The sequence below is a fragment of the Bufo bufo genome, chromosome 1 (assembly GCF_905171765.1).
Source record: "Bufo bufo chromosome 1, aBufBuf1.1, whole genome shotgun sequence".
Taxonomy (NCBI): domain Eukaryota; kingdom Metazoa; phylum Chordata; class Amphibia; order Anura; family Bufonidae; genus Bufo; species Bufo bufo.
In genome coordinates this window covers 265,652,839-265,671,098 of record NC_053389.1, presented here as the reverse complement: position 1 = coordinate 265,671,098, position 18,260 = coordinate 265,652,839, and positions in this window count along the sequence as shown.

The window sequence follows — 18,260 nt, the reverse complement described above, 5'->3', positions numbered from 1 at the left end:
AGCCCCCCTTATCATGTGCCAGTAGTCCCACTTATGTGCCAGTAGCCCCCCTTATGTGCCAGTAGTCCCCCTTATGTGCTAGTAGCCCCCCTTATGTGCCAGTAGTCCCCCTTATGTGCCAGTAGTCCCCCTTATGTGCCAGTAGTCCCCCCTTATGTGCCAGTAGCCGCCCCTTATGTGCCAGTAGCCCCCTTATGTGCCAGTAGCCCCCTTATGTGCCAGTAGCCCCCATATCATGTGCCAGTAGCCCCCATATCATGTGCCAGTAGCCCCCTTTATCATGTGCCAGTAGTCCCCCTTATGTGCCAGTAGCCCCCTTATGTGCCAGTAGCCCCCCTTATCATGTGCCAGTAGCCCCCCATCATGTGGCAGTAGTCCCCCTTATGTGCCAGTAGTCCCCCTTATGTGCCAGTAGCCCCCCTTATGTGCCAGTAGCCCCCTTATCATGTGCCAGCCCAGTAGTCCCCCCTTATCATGTGCCAGTATTGTACGTATATCTAAAAAAAAACAAAAAACACTTATACTTACCTCCAGCGATGCGATGCAGGCCTCTTCCTGCCTGTGTCCCTCGCTATACGGCTCAGGCGGCGCGATGACGTCATCGCGCCGACTGCACCGGCCTCTGATAGGCTGCCGGCCTAGTGCTGGCAGCCTATCAAAGGAACAGGAGGGGACACACCTCTCCCTCCCCTGCCGCAGCATAGACATCTGTATCGCCGTCCTGACGGCGATACAGATGACTATGGAGATGAGCGCTTCCACAATGGAAGCGCTCATCTCCTGCTGCTGTGCCCTGCCACCGGCCGCCCCCACTTGTCACCAGGGCCGCAGCCTTGCCGGCACTCCAGGCAGCGTACTGTGAGAGCTGTGATTCTCTAGGACCTTAGATGACATCATAACCATGTGACCAGTAACCTAGCAATATTACTGGTCACATGGCTATGAGGTCATCAAAGGTCCTTTCCCTCTATCAGGAGTGTTGCAGGAGAAGTTTGCCATAATTGTGGAGCTTTTTTTGTGAAGATTACATCAGGAAAAGGTGACAGGGGCTGTTATGCTAATATACCGTAAGCTACTGTATACTGTGGGGTGCTATACTGCTCTACTGTATACTATGGTGGTGCTGTATACTGTGGGGTACTGTATACTGTGGGGTTCTATACTGCTCTACTGTATACTATGGGGTGCTGTATACTGTGGGGGGCTGTATATTTTGGGGTGCTGTATACTGTGGGGTGCTGTATACTGTATATTGTGGGGTGCTTTATACTGCGGGGGGCTGTATATTTTGGGGTACTGTATACTGTGGGGTACTGTATACTGTGAGGTGCGGTATTCTGTATAGTTTGGGGTGCTGTATACCGTGAGGTGCTGTATACTGTGGGTGCTGTATATTGTGGAGTGCTATACCGTATAGTGTGGGCGGCTGTATAGTGTATAGTTGGGGTGCTGTATACTGTGAGGTGCTGTATATTGTGGGGTGCTATACTGCTCTACTGTATACTGTGGTGTTGTATACTGTGGGGTGCTATACTGTTCTACTATATACTGTGGTGTGCTGTATACTGTATAGTGTGGGGTGATGTATAGTGTGGGGTGTTATACTGCATACTGTGGGGTGCTTTATACTATAGGGTGCTATACTGCATACTGTGGGTTGCTGTATACTGTAGGGTGCTATACTGCATACTGTGGGGTGCTGTATACTATAGGGTGCTATACTGCATACTGTGGGTTGCTGTATACTATAGGGTGCTATACTGCATACTCTGGGGTGCACTGTAACGCTAGGGTGAACCGAGCCCCGGTCTCCTTCCTGCAGAGCGGTGCCCACTTCCAGCTGCCCAGAGCACTGATCCTGAGCTGCTGGAGTCTTCAGAACTGGAAGTATTTACAGTCATTCACTGTACTCTACCAGGTGTGTGGATTTTTTTTAGTGTGTGTTGTGGTGGAGGCTGTGATTGCATGCTAGGGTGTGGGAAGGCGGGATCCAGGGGGCCCAAGTAAATTTGTGCCCAGGGTCTAATCAATATTAAAGACTGGGCAGGTGTGGGCAATTCCTTCATTATTTCATTCTCAATTAAGCACATAAAAGACCTGGAGATGATTTGTGGTGTGGTGCTTCCATTTTGAAGATTTTGCTGAGAAGTAAACATGCGGTCAAAGGAGCTCTCCATGCAGGTGAAAAAAAGCCATCTATCATCTGTGAAAACAGAAAGAACCCATCCGAGAAATTCCTACACTATTAGGAGTGGCAAAAACTACAGTTTGGTACAACCTGAGAAAGAAAGAAAGCACTGGTGACCTCAACAATGCAAAAAGACCTGGACGCCCACGGAAGACAACAGTGGTGGATGATCGCAGAATAATTACCATGGTGAAGAGAAACCCCTTCACAACAGCCAACCAAGTGAACAACACTCTCCAGGATATAGGCGTATCAATATCCAAATCAATACCTAAATACTCACCTGGACATAGGTGAGTATTTAGCTTTTAGTTTTTTTTTCTTAGTTTTTTATTTTATGTGCCAACTTTGGGGGACATGGGGGGGACAGTAAATTGGAGGGAAATTGCAGTATGGGGGCAAATTACTATGTGGGGGGAAAATATTATGGTGGGATACTGTGTAAGGGCAAATTATTATGGGAGGGATTACTATGTGGGGGCAAATTAATATATGGGGCAATGTGGGGGAAACTACTGTGTGGGGGCAGGGTGGGGGAAACTACTGTGTGTGTGGAAATTACTGTGTGTGGGAAATTACTGTATGGGGCAATGTGGGGGAAACTACTGTATGGGGGCAGTGTGGGGGAAATTACTGTGTGGGGCAAATTACTATATAGGGGAAGTGTGAGGGAAAACTACTGTATGGGGCAGTGTGGGGGAAACTACTGCATGGGGGCAGTGTGGGGGAAATTACTGTGTGTAGGGGCAAATTACTATGGGGGGCAGTGTGGGGGAAATTACTATATGGGGCAGTGTGGGGGCGTTGCTATTGGGTAGGCACTGTAGGGGCAATTCTATTATTTCTCGGGACACTATACAGGGATTATTACCTGGAGCACAATATATGTTATTATTACTGGGGGCACTCTAGGGGACGTTATAGCTGCTGTGGACACTATAGGGACATTTGGGGTAATTTATCAAACTGGTGTAAAGTAGAACTGGCTTAGTTGCCCATAGCAACCAATCAGATTCCACCTTTCATATTTGACAGCTCTTTTGGAAATCCAGTTCTACTTTGCACCAGTTTGATAAATGACCCCAATTATGTCTACTGGGGTCACAATTTTTTCAACAGTATAGTACCTGGGGCATTGGGGGACACAACGGGCACAGTATTGGGGGTGGCAGCAGGATGACACTGTCGGGACACTAGGAGGGGAGGTTGATGGAAAAACTGAGAAATATAACGTGTCTGTGTTACAAACTCTGTAGAGACGAGTTGTAGCTGAATTTGTCATGGCGGTCTAATGGAGGAGAAGAGAAAGGAGAAGATCTACATGACAGCAGATGTCCCTGGATGTAAGAGGTATGTGGTCAAGTATTGTGGGGGGGGGCAGGGGTGCCAGAGAAAGGACCCGACTCGGGTGCCAAACACCCTAGGTACGCCACTGTATCTGCCACTGATTATGGAACATATACCATCATTTCCAACAGCTCTATTTATTGTGAAACTGTCCCTCAATCTAGACTGTAAAAGAGGTTGGGCTCAATTAAATTTGTGGGGTGTACAGCACCATATTTTGAGGATAAACAGAACAAATAAAAGCTTTGACAAGGCAAAAAAAACAGGCAGAAAACCTACTGCACAGCCGGACAGCAGCCATTATAGCGTGACCACAGCTTTAGACCGCTATAATACAACGCTGACAATAATAATGTGATAGCACTAAGGGAATAGATACTGTTTTGTTTTAATTTTAAAGGATGTGAAGTCAAAATCCTTGAAATGAAAGAATCATTCACCATCACAGGCAGATGCCAAATGTTATCCTTCAGAAGGAAATATTTCCAAGGACTTGGCCTGTACAGTTTCTGGCATACACTAAAAATATTTGCTCACAAAGGGAAATCCTTCCACTCCAACAGCAAAACAATGAATTTCCGCGGTCACTGGTATGTGATGCAAGCAATGACTACAAATGACCAGTAGGGGGCTAGAACCACATTTTTTTTATTTTATTTGCATGCTACCAAGAAAAGTTATGGAAATTGTGTGGAAAAAAAACTCCTACAAAGGATGGAGAAACATTGCCCATAGCAACTAGCATCTTAATAACAGGCAAAATATGAAGATGACGGTATTAGAGGGCAAAGTATTTTTCAGGTGCTGCATATTACTTAGGCACTATATAGCGCACTGCACTGGAAACGTAAAAAATATTTTATTTTATTATTAAAACAAATAAAAAATACAAGCTATGCGTTTCAGCAGCAACCCTTAGCCTTCCTCATGCTCCCAGATCCTGAGGAAGGCAGCAGGCCGCCGATGAAATGCGTAGCTTGTCTTTTTTAATTGTTTTATTTATTTTAATAAAAATATTTTATTTAGAAGTTTCCGATGCAGCTCGCTTTTTTTCCGTTTTTATCTTGATGATCTGCTCTCTGATCTTGTTTCCGGACTCCAGGGGACATGTCCGGCAAGTAGGCGCAGCAGCCCGGGTTTCCTCTACCTCTAGAGGAATTTCGCTGTGCCTGGCTTTGCACAACATGCTCCAATAATTTATTTATTTTTAATTCCGGGGTTAACCACTTAGCAATGGTGGTATTACACTAGGGAGCGTCCCTCTCTTAAAAATGGCAAGCGGGAAACTACCCTTTTTATGCTTATTGTCTAGGGCCCCATTATGTACTTCCCACTTCACTTTTTGATTTCTGGTTCAGTCCATTGACAGTTTTTTCTTTGGGGCATCTTGGTCCCTTTGTCCAACAGGTCTAAGTTCTGGACTATTTTGAACTTGCTTCACTATTAAGGTGGTTGTCCGGGTTCAGAGCTGAACCTGGACATATCCCTGTTTTCACTCAGGCAGCCCCGCCGATGCTCTCCTTTGCCCTGCGTTGTATAGCACAGGGTAAAGGCTTTTTCTGGAGATCCCATGACGCACCGGTGATGTCCGGTGACAGTGGCATGGAGGTATTTTGTTTTTTTTATTTTTCTTTTGCAGCATGCCATTAGGCCACTATAGGGGGGCACTATGGGGATATTGGTTCTACCGGGGGCACTATAAGTGGGCATTTGAACTGGCACATGTTATAAGGGGGTATTTTTTGTACTGCAACACATTATAAGGGGGTCTTTTTTTGCAATGATATATATAATAAGGGGGCATTTTTGTACTGATGCGTTCTACGGGTGCATTTTTAGTACTGGCACACATTATAAAGGGGCATTTTTTTGTACTGACACATTATTGGGTGTCATTTTTATGCTGGCACACATTATAAGAGGGCATTATTACAATTGGAGGACCATAGGAAAAATTATTACTACCGGGGGGGGGGGGGGGGCACTGTAGGGGCTCTATTATCACTAAGGGCACTCTGGGAGAGAATAATCACTATTGGTGGGACTTTTGGGAGTACTATTACTGTGGGGGAACCCTGGCACAGTATCAGCTTAGCACAATTACTTTGGGGGACACTATGTTTGCATCACTATTACCGTCAAGAGCACTATTTCCTGGTTGCAGTTATTTTTGAGGGCACTATGTGTCCATAATTATGGTGGGAGGCACTATCCGTGTGGTAATAGTATTTTCAAGGGCACTATCTGTTTCTACAGCATAGTATTGGGGAGCACAGCAAGCAAAGTATTAGGGGTAGCAGGATGAGATGTTCAGAAGGTGGGGAGGATGATAGAAAAGTAGGAACCTAAGATGTCTATGTGTCAAACTCTGCAGAGACAAGGTGTGGCTGAAAGAAGTCATCATGACATTCTCGTCCAAATGAAGAAGATGAGAAAAGAGAACATCTATATCAGAGGAGATGTCACTGGATGTAAGAGGTATGTAGTTCAGTATTCTCCTGTATGTTTGGTAGCGTGGAATGTAATTTAAATAGTCATCCATCACGAGTCCTAATGTGGTGTGTGTCTTTTTGACAGGAAGATTAGTGCTGCATGCAGGGGCGTAGCTAAAGGCTTATTGGCCCTGGTGCAAGAGTTAAGTTTGGGCCCCCCTTTGTGGCCAGGGAAGCACATAGCCTTCCTGCTGCCTCAGGCAAAAATTAAAATGGCACCCCCCATGCCAAATCCTTGACCTAACCCCCTTCCCTCCAGCCAAAGGTGTAACTTGGCCAGCATGCACTTTCTATAATGCTTATGCCTTCTCATGTGGCACAAGGGTCTTTGGGCCCCCTCAGGCTCCTGGGCCCGGTAGCGACTGCTACCTCTGCACCCCTTATAGCCACGCCCCTGGCTGCATGCTGTGCTAATCTCTGTTAAATCTGAAGAAACTGCTGACAGAGGCTTAAACAGAGTTTATTACTGTGGCAAGAGAATAGCCTTATTTGGTTAACCTTCCCCACTTCCTTGGGAGTATTCAGTTTGAACAGTTTGTCACTAGGAGGTACTTGGTGTGAAAAGAACAGCAGACAGCACCCCTGTTCGCTGGCTTAAGAAGATGTTTTCCTGCCAGTACATCAAGTTAAGGCTTCTCTTCTGTATCTGCACCACAGCCGCCATTACAGCTGTATCCAGGGCCAGTGAGGCCTCCAGGCTCCGGTTAAGCTCCTTTCAAGTCCCGGACCAGTCTTCTTGGCTCCGTACCTAATCAGGCAGCAGTGGCACCGTCTGCAGGGCGTAAGGCCCTTAGGCCCAGAGTCAGAATAGATTATTCCTCAAACTTCTAATCATCAGTTCACTAATTCAATTTCAGTCTGTCTCAATGAGTTTGACTAAAAATGAATCACTGAAGTCTGTCTCTACAACCACAAAAGAGTCTCTTGAAGAGACTTTTCCAGTTCACTTGTGACAGCAGTCGCTCAGAATCTGCCTCCCAAGTGGCCACAGTTTATAGCCACGGCTCACAATCGCATCAAGAAAGGACATATACTTTCTTGGCATGGTTGCAGCTGTAAACCATGGCCTCCAACTCTGCTCCCATAAAAAGTGGTGGATCCCAATGGCGGATTATAATAGTGACGTTCGGGTCAGCATTCCCGGGCCCAGCATCGCTGGGGGGCCCAACGCCGACCTGAATGCCCACATACTGTCGGCGGGGCATGGCAGAGCATAGTTCCCTGCCCCGCCGCCGATCACCGGCATAGGCTTCAGGCCTAGTAGGCCTGAGGCCTATTCAGTAGTGAGATCCTGGCGCAGGCGGGCGTGATGACGTCATCGTGCGCCGGTATGCAGCACAGTTACATGTGCACGCCTGCTTTTTTTTTTTTATGTGCCAACTTTGTGGTACATGGGGGGGGGGGGAGTACACAGGAGGACATATTAGTAAAGAGACTGTACATTGGGGGGAAATTACTATATTGGGGCTGGCTATGTGGGGGAAGATTACTTAATTGGGGCTGGCTGAATGGGGGCAAATTACTATGTGGGGGGGAAATTATGGAGGGATTATATGTGGGGGCAAACTATTATAGGAGGGATTACTATATGGAGCAAATTACTATATGGGGCAGTGTGGTGGAAATTACTGTGTGGGGGCAAATTACTATATGGGCAGTGTGGTGGAAATTACTGTCTGGGGGCAAATTACTATATGGGGCAGTGTGGTGGAAATTACTGTGTGGGGGCAGTGTGGTGGAAATTACTGTGTGGCGGCAAATTACTATATGGTGGCAGTGTGGTGGAAGTTACTGTGTGAAGACAAATTACTATATGGGGCAGTGTGGTGGAAATTACTGTGTGGGGGCAAATTACTATATGGGGCAGTCTGGTGGAAATTACTATGTGGGGGCAGTGTGATGGAAATTACTGTGTGGGGGCAAATTACTATATGGGGGCAGTGTGGTGGAAATTACCGTGTGGAGGCAAATAACTATATGGGGGCAGTGTAGTGGAAATTACTGTCTGGGGGCAAATTACTATATGGGGGCAGTGTGGTGGAAATTACTGTCTGGGGGCAAATTACTATATGGGGCAGTGTGGTGGAAATTACTGTGTGGGGGCAGTGTGGTGGAAATTACTGTGTGGCGGCAAATTACTATATGGTGGCAGTGTGGTGGAAGTTACTGTGTGAAGACAAATTACTACATGGGGCAGTGTGGTGGAAATTACTGTGTGGGGGCAAATTACTATATGGGGCAGTCTGGTGGAAATTACTTTGTGGGGGCAGTGTGGTGGAAATTACTGTGTGGGGGCAAATTACTATATGGTGGCAGTGTGGTGGAAGTTACTGTGTGAAGACAAATTACTATATGGGGCAGTGTGGTGGAAATTACTGTCTGGGGGCAAATTACTATATGGGGCAGTGTAGTGGAAATTACTATATGGGGCAGTCTGGTGGAAATTACTGTGTGGGGGCAGTCTGGTGGAAATTACTGTGTGGGGGCGAATTACTATATGGGGGCAGTGTGGTGGAAATGACCATTGGGAGGCAAATTACTATATGGGGCAGTGTGGTGGAGATGACCATTGGGTCAAATTACTATATGGTGGCAGTGTGGTGGAAGTTACTGTGTGGAGACAAATTACTATATGGTGGCAGTGTGGTGGAAGTTACTGTGTGGAGACAAATTACTATATGGGGGCAGTGTGGTGTAAATTACTGTGTGGGGCAAATTACTATATGGAGGAAATTACTGTGTGGGGTAGTATGGGGCAAATTACTATTTGGGGGAAATTACTATGTGGGGGCAAATTACTATGGGGGATTACTATGTGGGGGAAATTACTATATGGGGCAGCGTGGGGGGCGTTGCTATTGGGGAGGCACTGTAGGGGCAATTCTATTATTTTTGGGGACACTATACAGGGACTATTACCTGGAGCACTCTAGGGGACATTATAACTGCTGTGGACACTATAGGGACATTTGGGGTAATTTATCAAACTGGTGTAAATTAGAACTGGCTTTGCTGCCCATAGCAACCAATCAGATTCCATCTTTCATTTTTGACAGCTCCTTTGGAATTCCAGTTCTACTTTACGCCAGTTCGATAAATCACCCCACTGATGTCTATTAGGGCTCATGCACACGACCGTATGGCTTTTTCAGTATTTTGCGGGCCGTGTTTCAGTAGTGTTTCTGGTTCCGTTTTTCCGTTCCGTTTTTCCGTATGGCATATACACAGTATACAGTAATTACATAGAAAAAATTGGGCTGGGCATAACATTTTCAATAGATGGTTCTGCAAAAACAGAACAGATACGGAAGACATACAGATTACATTCCGTATGTGTTCAGTTTTTTTTTTGCAGACCCATTGACTTGAATGGAGCTACCGAACGTGATTTGCGGGCAATAATAGGACATGTTCTATCTTCGAACGGAACGGAAAAACTGAAATACAGAAATGGAATGCACACAGAGACACTTCAGTTTTTTTGCTGACACATTGAATTGATTCAGTATAAGTAACGCAAACTGAACAAAAAAAACGGCTAGTATACTGAACGCAAAAAACGTTCGTGTGCATGACCCCTTAGGGTCACTATTTTTTCAGCAGTATAGGGGGCATTGGGAGGCACAACAGGCACAGTATTGGGAGTGGCAGCTGGATGACACTGTGGGGACACCAGCATGGGGAGGTTGATCGAAATATTTAGAAATCTAACGTGTCTGTGTAGCAAACTCTGTAGAGACGAGATGAGGCTGAAATAATTTGTCATGGAGGTCTGGGTCAAACGGAGGAGAAGAGGAAAGAGAAGGTCTACATGACAGAAGATGTCTCTGGATGTAAGAGGTATGTGGTGCTGTATTCTCCTCCAAGTCTTTTTTATTATAATTATATGTATTTAAAATTTGGCGACCCTATAGTTTAGGAGCCAATTTGGGGTAATTTGGGGTGTTTTCTGTAGTCTGGAGATGTCATATGGCCTAGGAAGAGACTGTGGCGCTCACGAAGCATCGAAGCCTCTTCATACAAAAAAAAAACTAAACTAAAATGGATGGACTATTATGCACTTAATCGCCCCTGGTAGATCCCATGCAGCCAGTGAAATGTTAAAATAACTTATCTCAACATTTTCAGTGCCGCTGCCACTCCTTTCTCTTCCCCAGATTACAGAGACAGTGATGTACTTTTTGTTGAAAATCCTGCAGGCAGTCAATAATTGGCTGCACCGGTATAATAGATATCACGCTGCAACACCACCAATACATAAGGTGGTCGGGAACGGGTTAAAAGGTGGGAGGTATATTATTGCATATAACACAGTAGTAGAACATGGAGACCATAGTAATGCAGTACAACACACTCTACTAAGTATAGTACAGTACAACATAGTACATTCTACTTAGAATATGAGAATATTCAGGAAGGAGGGGGCCCACTCATGAAATTTATGCACTGGACCCACCAATGTGTTAAAACAGCCCTGAAGTGGATTGGAGTAAGCTGCTGCTAGGCTCCTCTGGCAGCAGTTTATCGCCCCTGGGAACAAAAGAATTGGGGGTGTTGAAGTCCAACATGGCCAACCCATCTTACATCTTTCCTTCTTCTGTCATCAGGTGAGAGTCAGGAGGCCCCCATACACATTAGCTGGTCCCGGCAAAATTGGTAGCCTTGGTTGACATAAATTATTAATGTATATGGCAAACTGTAGGGTTTTTGGACATGGCGTTGATGCAAGGACCCTGTGAGTCCGCAAGGGTCCAAATTACAGACTCAGGTACTCCAGTGTACCTCCATATGATGCCTATGAAAGGTACTGCATTCTACTCTAGAAGTAGGAAGGTACGGTATGGGCATATAGCAGGCTTGCTGTAGTAAGGATCAATAAAACACAGATACTTGTTCTCTGAGTCCACTCTTGATTACACGCTCTACATTACACTTTACCTATACCAATAGGATCTTATTATATCACTAGACATGTATGTAAACTTGAACCTCAGTTTGCAAAATCATACCTTAAAAATAGGACAAAAACCCACTTCTGACCACTGGGTGGTGATAGAGATGCAAAAGCCAAAAATATGACATCGCCCTCCTCCTTCTTATTTGGATGTTTCAAAAGGAGCATTGTGGGTGTAGCATGCTGGAAAGACATTATAACAAGGCCTAAACTGGGAGGGCTTGATATTTCTGAGCTCTCCTGCACCCGATTATTGATCTTTTGAAGAAAAAAATTATTTTTCTTTAACCAAAATGTTGCAGTGCTTGCCCAAACTTTCCTCTGGGGATCTGCCTTCTGGGAAGTGTTGTTTTGCACCAGGCTCTGCAGTCATCTGATGTAAGAAAACATAACTGTCCCAAAATGGATTTCAACAGTGGGATTTCTTCAGTTAACAGACGCCTACTACTAGCACTCCCAGCATGATGTCATGATAACAGTTGTAGTTTAGCAATAGCTGGAAGGCCACTGATTGCAGTCCGCTGAGTACAAGTGCGACATTCCAAGGCATCATGTCCATTTAGCAGTTGGGTATGATACAAATTGGCTTTTGACCAAGTTTCTAACAACACCGGATTTCTTGCCATATTTTAGCAATACTGAGCCTGTTACTTATTAAAGAAGACCTTTCCCCACTCCTGACATGCATGTTTTAAAGGGGTTGTCCCCTGAACCCGGACATACCCTTATTTTCACCCTGGCAGCATCCCTGAGGCTAGCATCGGAGCATTTCATGCTCCGATGCTCTCCTTTGCCCTGCGCTAGATCGCGCAGGGCAAGGGCTCTTTTGTTTATCATAACACACTGCAATGTGTTCGGTGACATCACCAGCTCTGATGTGCAGGCTTTAGCACTGCCCTAGCTGTTTTACTGGCTAGGGCAGCCCCTGTTTTACTGGCTTCCTGGCAGCCCCATGGAGAGCTCCAGTACATCACCGTAACTACTGAAAATGCCTTTGCCATGCGCAGGGCAAAGGAGAGCATGGAGCATGAACTGCTCTGATGCTCAAGTCAGGGGGGCTACCTGGGTGAAAATAGCTACATGCATTGCCCATCTAATAACAATTCTGGAGCATCTATTCGTATGACTCTGTGCCCTGCCATTCATCTATTATTTCTACTAGAAGTTATGAATAAATTGCTAGCAGTCTGCAGTAACGGTACAGTTGTGGCCAAAAGTTTTGAGAATGACACAAATATTAGTTTTCACAAAGTTTGCTGCTAAACTGCTTTTAGATCTTTGTTTCAGTTGTTTCTGTGATGTAGTGAAATATAATTACACGCACTTCATACGTTTCAAAGGCTTTTATCGATAATTACATGACATTTATGGAAAGAGTCAGTATTTGCAGTGTTGGCCCTTCTTTTTCAGGACCTCTGCAATTCGACTAGGCATGCTCTCAATCAACTTCTGGGCCAATTCCTGACTGATAGCAACCCATTCTTTCATAATCACTTCTTGGAGTTTGTCAGAATTAGTGGGTTTTTGTTTGTCCACCCGCCTTTTGAGGATTGACCACAAGTTCTCAGTGGGATTAAGATCTGGGGAGTTTCCAGGCCATGGACCCAAAATGTCAACGTTTTGGTCCCCGAGCCACTTAGTTATCACTTTTGCCTTATGGCACGGTGCTCCATCGTGCTGGAAAATGCATTGTTCTTCACCAAACTGTTGTTGGATTGTTGGAAGAAGTTGCTGTTGGAGGGTGTTTTGGTACCATTCTTTATTCACGGCTGTGTTTTTGGGCAAAATTGTGAGTGAGCCCACTCCCTTGGATGAGAAGCAACCCCACACATGAATGGTCTCAGGATGCTTTACTGTTGGCATGACACAGGACTGATGGTAGCGTTCACCTTTTCTTTTCCGGACAAGCCTTTTTCCAGATGCCCCAAACAATCGGAAAGAGGCTTCATCGGAGAATATGACTTTGCCCCAGTCCTCAGCAGTCCATTCACCATACTTTCTGCAGAAGATCAATCTGTCCCTGATGTTTTTTTTGGAGAGAAGTGGCTTCTTTGCTGCCCTTCTTGACACCAGGCCATCTTCCAAAAGTCTTTGCCTCACTGTGCGTGCAGATGCGCTCACACCTGCCTGCTGCCATTCCTGAGCAAGCTCTGCACTGGTGGCACTCCGATCCCGCAGCTGAATCCTCTTTAGGAGATGATCCTGGCGCTTGCTGGACTTTCTTGGATGCCCTGAAGTCTTCTTAAGAAGAATTGAACCTCTTTCCTTGAAGTTCTTGATGATCCTATAAATTGTTGATTGAGGTGCAATCTTAGTAGCCACAATATCCTTGCCTGTGAAGCCATTTTTATGCAACGGAATGATGGCTGCACGCGTTTCTTTGCAGGTCACCATGGTTAACAATGGAAGAACAATGATTTCAAGCATCACCCTCCTTTTAACATGTCAAGTCTGCCATTTTAACCCAATTAGCCTGACATAATGATCTCCAGTCTTGTGCTCGTCAACATTCTCACTTGAGTTAACAAGATGATTACTGAAATGATCTCAGCAGGTCCTTTAATGACAGCATTGAAATGCAGTGGAAAGGTTTTTTTGGGATTAAATAAATTTTCATGGCAAAGAAGGACTATGCAATTCATCTGATCACTCTTCATAACATTCTGGAGTATATGCAAATTGCTATTATAAAAACTTAAGCAGCAACTTTTCCAATTTCCAATATTTATGTAATTCTCAAAACTTTTGGCCACGACTGTAGAGAGGGGAGGTAACACCTCTCTGTACCCTTAATGCAGACTACTAGCAATTCAAAACTTCTAGTAGAAATAATAAAGGAATGGCAGGCACAGAGTCATAGGAATAGATGCTCCAGAATTTTTATTACATGGAGAATGCAAGTAGTTATTACAACATGCGTGTCAGGAGTGGTGACAGGTCCTCGTTTAAGGTTTTTCAGGAGTAGAATATTGATAACCTATCCTCAGGATAGGTCATCAGTATCTGATTGGTGAGGGTCTCACTCCTGGCACCACCACGTATCAGCTGTTTAGAAAGGCTGCGGCACTCAGGTGAGATCTGCGGCCTCTTCCTAGGCCAGTGGCATCACGTTCATTAGTCACATGGACTATGAGGAGCTCAGTCCCATTCAAGTAAATGGGCCTGGTCTGCAATACCAAGCATATCTGCAGTGCCCTAGATGATGACTGTAAAGAGTTAATTACTACTATTATAGAGTGAAACTAAACTGAGAACGTGCTGCCACATCAAGGCTGGCCCTTGGCATGGGGGCCTAGACCAGATTCCATATAAGTGGGTCAGTACATATACTTATATTTACACGCCCTAATGACACTATTATCTCTAGATACATCTTATGTACAGCCTTATTTTTGCACTGGTTCTGACCCCTGGTTTAGATACTTGTGCTACAATAGGTTCTATTGTATTGTACTTATACTGTTTTATCCATCTTTATAGCTGGATGAAGGGCTAATAGTATATACAGGACATGTTGCATGCAGGGCCGGTGCAAGACCAAGCGGCTGCCTTAGGGCGCAGAGACGGGGGGGCGGAAAAAAATGGAACTTTTTTTTTAAATAACCTGTATTTTTTGCCCCTGGGTCTTATGGGGCGAATACTAATGAAGCGCTTCCATTTTGGAAGCGCTTCATTAGGACTGGGAAGCGGTGAAGGATCTGTACTCACCGCTTCCTGGTCCTCCGCTCGGCTGTCTGCTGTAAAGGGCTGCGTACTAGTGATGAGCAGCAGGTGCCATATTCGATTTCGACAAAATTCGCGAATATTCAATAGAATATTCGTTTTATATTCGTCGAAATCGAATATTCGTCATTGTTCTTGTTATCGCGATTAATATGCGATTTAAATAATCGCGTATTGCGATTTTAACTTAAAGGCTACTCTCCTATTGAAATAGCAATGCGATTAATTCAAGTTATAATAATCGAATTTCGATTTTAACTTAGCACTGCTATATTCCATATTCGTTAATTCTAGCTTAATATGGAATATAGCAGTGCTAAGTTAAAATCGAAATTCGATTATTATAACTTGAATTTTTTTTTTTTTTATTGTTATATTTTTTTCTTTCCCACTTCCCTAAAGTTGTTCTTACCTGTCCTTTGGATTCCTGGCTTCCTGGCTGCTCCAGTCAGTGCCCGTTGCCGCTTCTGCCAACTTCCGTGCTCATGGAGCGTCCCCATCACCATGGGAACGTCTCCATATACTAGAATGTACTGTCGGATTTGAGAATTATTTCAAGTTATAATAATCGAATTTCGATTTTAACTTAGCACTGCTATATTTAATTCTAGCCTAATATGGAATATAGCAGTGCTAAGTTAAAATCGAAATTCGATTATTATAACTTGAATTAATCGAATTGCGATTTCAACTTGGACCTGGTTTACTATGGTTGGCTTGGTAGAATTAGCGAATATGACGAATGTATTCGTCATATTCCACAAAACGAATATAACGAATGTATTCGTCATAATCCACAAAACGAAGATAACAAAGTATTCTGCATCTTCGTTTTAGCTACCTATTCATCAACTTCGCTAATTCTAGCAATCATATAGGAAAGTTTACTATAGAGACAGCTAAGTTTAATTCGCTATGCGATTATATGACTGCTTTTTAAAAAAAAAAAATAGAATAATTATAATACCTGATAATTATTATAATTATTCTATTTATAAAAAAGAAGCAAAGTAATATAATCGCATAGCGAATTAAACTTAGCTGTCTCTATAGTAAACTTTCCTATATGACTGGAAGCCAGGAATCCAAAGGACAGGTAAGAACAACTTTAGGGAAGTGGGAAAGAAAAAAATATAACAATAAAAAAAAAAAAACGAATATTCGAAATATCGAATTTATATCACTATATTCGAAATATTCGCGAATTAGCGAAGTGCCGATATTCGCAAAAAAATTTGATATTCGAATATTCGCGCTCAACACTACTGCGCACCATGTGACCTCACTGTGCGCAGCCTTCACAACTGACAGCCAAGAATCAGGAAGAAGAGAGCGCTGGTGGTGAGGGGCGGCGGCGTCCAGGAGCAGGAGAAGTAAGTTATTTTTATTTTATTTTATTTGCACTGATGGCTGATATGGGGGAACATGATTGATGGTGGGCATGATGGCTGACATGGGGGTATGATGGCTGAAATTGGGGCATGATGGCTGACATGGGGGCATCACGGCTGACATGGGGGCATCACGGCTGACATGGGGACATGATGGCTGACATGGGGGGCTGATGGCTGACATGGGGGGCTGATCTGAGTCGTTGGGAGTCTGATCTGAGGTCTGATTAACATTGGGGGTCTGATTGCTTGTCTGACCTGAGGTGCAATAGAAAATATTTTTTTCTTATTATCCTCCTCTAAAACCTAGGTGCGTCTTAGAGGGCGAAAAATACGGTCCTCAAACCAGCGATTGTCTGAAGCAGGGAGAAGATACCAGGACCACACAGAGGAGAAGCCAGCTGCTGCAGACGGGACCCGGGCCAGGTGTGCTGCGAGGGGGGGGGGCGCCAAAATGTAGCTTCGCTTGTGTTGGCAAAAATCCTTGCACCGGCCCTGGTTGCATGTACAGTATGTGCTACATAACTTGACTGGGCAAAGTAAATATACTGTAAAGTGCAGATTTGGAGTGCCGTCTTCAATCAGGATTGTGTGATACATGGTTAAAAAAAAAGTGTGGCTTTATGAGCAGGACTATGAAAATGTTGGCATTAAAGGGGTCTTCAGGATAGGTCAGACTCAAAAGTATCAGATCGATGGAGGTCTGCACCGATCAGCTATTTGAAGATGCATTGAATAATGGCTGTGCACTGACCCTGAGGGGATGGGAGGAATGGTAGTGGCTATGAAGATAGTAGTAGTACTCACTTAACTGTAGCCGTCCTCACTTTGGTGCTCACTGGGGGTGCACAATTAGTGGAGGCCTGAGATTTCCATCCCTTGGGGCACTTGCTTTGTGGGGCTCCGGCCTGATGGTAGTTAGGGTGCCCATGATGTTAGGTTGTTGGCAGGGTGCAAGGCAAGAGTATGGATGCAGGGCTGGTGGATAGATGATGGAGACAATAATAAGGCCTGTTGGTTGTGTTGTGGAAATTTCATTAGGATGTGTTTCTAATGTAAGGAACGTGGGTTTGTTGTCTCTAGTGCGCCTGATCAGCCGCTGGAAATAATGACGTTGTCCTGTAAATAAACATGCATGAGGATCATAGCAACTTTATCTGGCATTGATCACTGAGCAAGGCTGGATAAAGTTCGCTCCAGTGGTTATAGGCAGTGGCGTACCAAGGGGGGGGCGGGGGGGGGCGGCCCGCCCCGGGTGCCACTCACAAGGGGGGTGCCAGCCGTGACTGAGGATAAAAAAAATAAAATAAATAATAATGTGGCGAGTGGGCCAGGCGTGGCGCTGTGATAGGGGCAGGGCTCCAGATGGTCTCTCCCTCCCCCTGTGCTGCTGCCGCCGCGGCCAATAAGAAGAGTGGCAGGGCCGGGGGAGGGGCTGTGGCCACTGCGCCACCAATGAAGATAACTGACCTGTTAATACAAATGCAGGAGGCGGGTGCCGGCTATTTGATTCCGGCACCCGCCTCCTGCATTTGTATTAACAGGTCAGTTATCTTCATTAACATTGAGTGCGCCCCCCCCCCAGTATAATAAACATTGAGTGCGGCCCCCCCCCCCCCCCAGTATAATAAACATTGGTGGGCAGTGGGCAGTGCCAATGAGGGTTAAAAAATAAAAAATTAACTCACTTCCTCCAATTGATCGCGTAGCTGCTGCCGGTCTACTTGTAATTTCTTCAGGACCTGTGGTGACGTCACTGAGCTCCAGCCTCTATCACATGGTCCATTACCATGGTGATGGATCATGTGATGTATCATGTGATGAGCTCAGTGACATCACCACAGGTCCTGAAGAAAGTACATGAGACCTGCTGCTACGCGATCAATTGGAGGTGGTGAGTTAATTTTTATTTATTTTTTTAACCCTCATTGGCACTGCCCACCAATGTTTATTATGTTGGGGGGGGGGCGCACTGCACCACCAATGTTTATATGTTTATTATGCTAGGGAGGGGGGGCGCACTGCCCACCAATGTTTATTATGTTGGGGGGGCACACTGCGCCACCAATGTTTATTATACTAGGGTGTTGGGGGGGGGCGCACTGCACCACCAATGTTTATATGTTTATTATACTAGGGAGGGGGGGCGCACTGCGCCACCAATG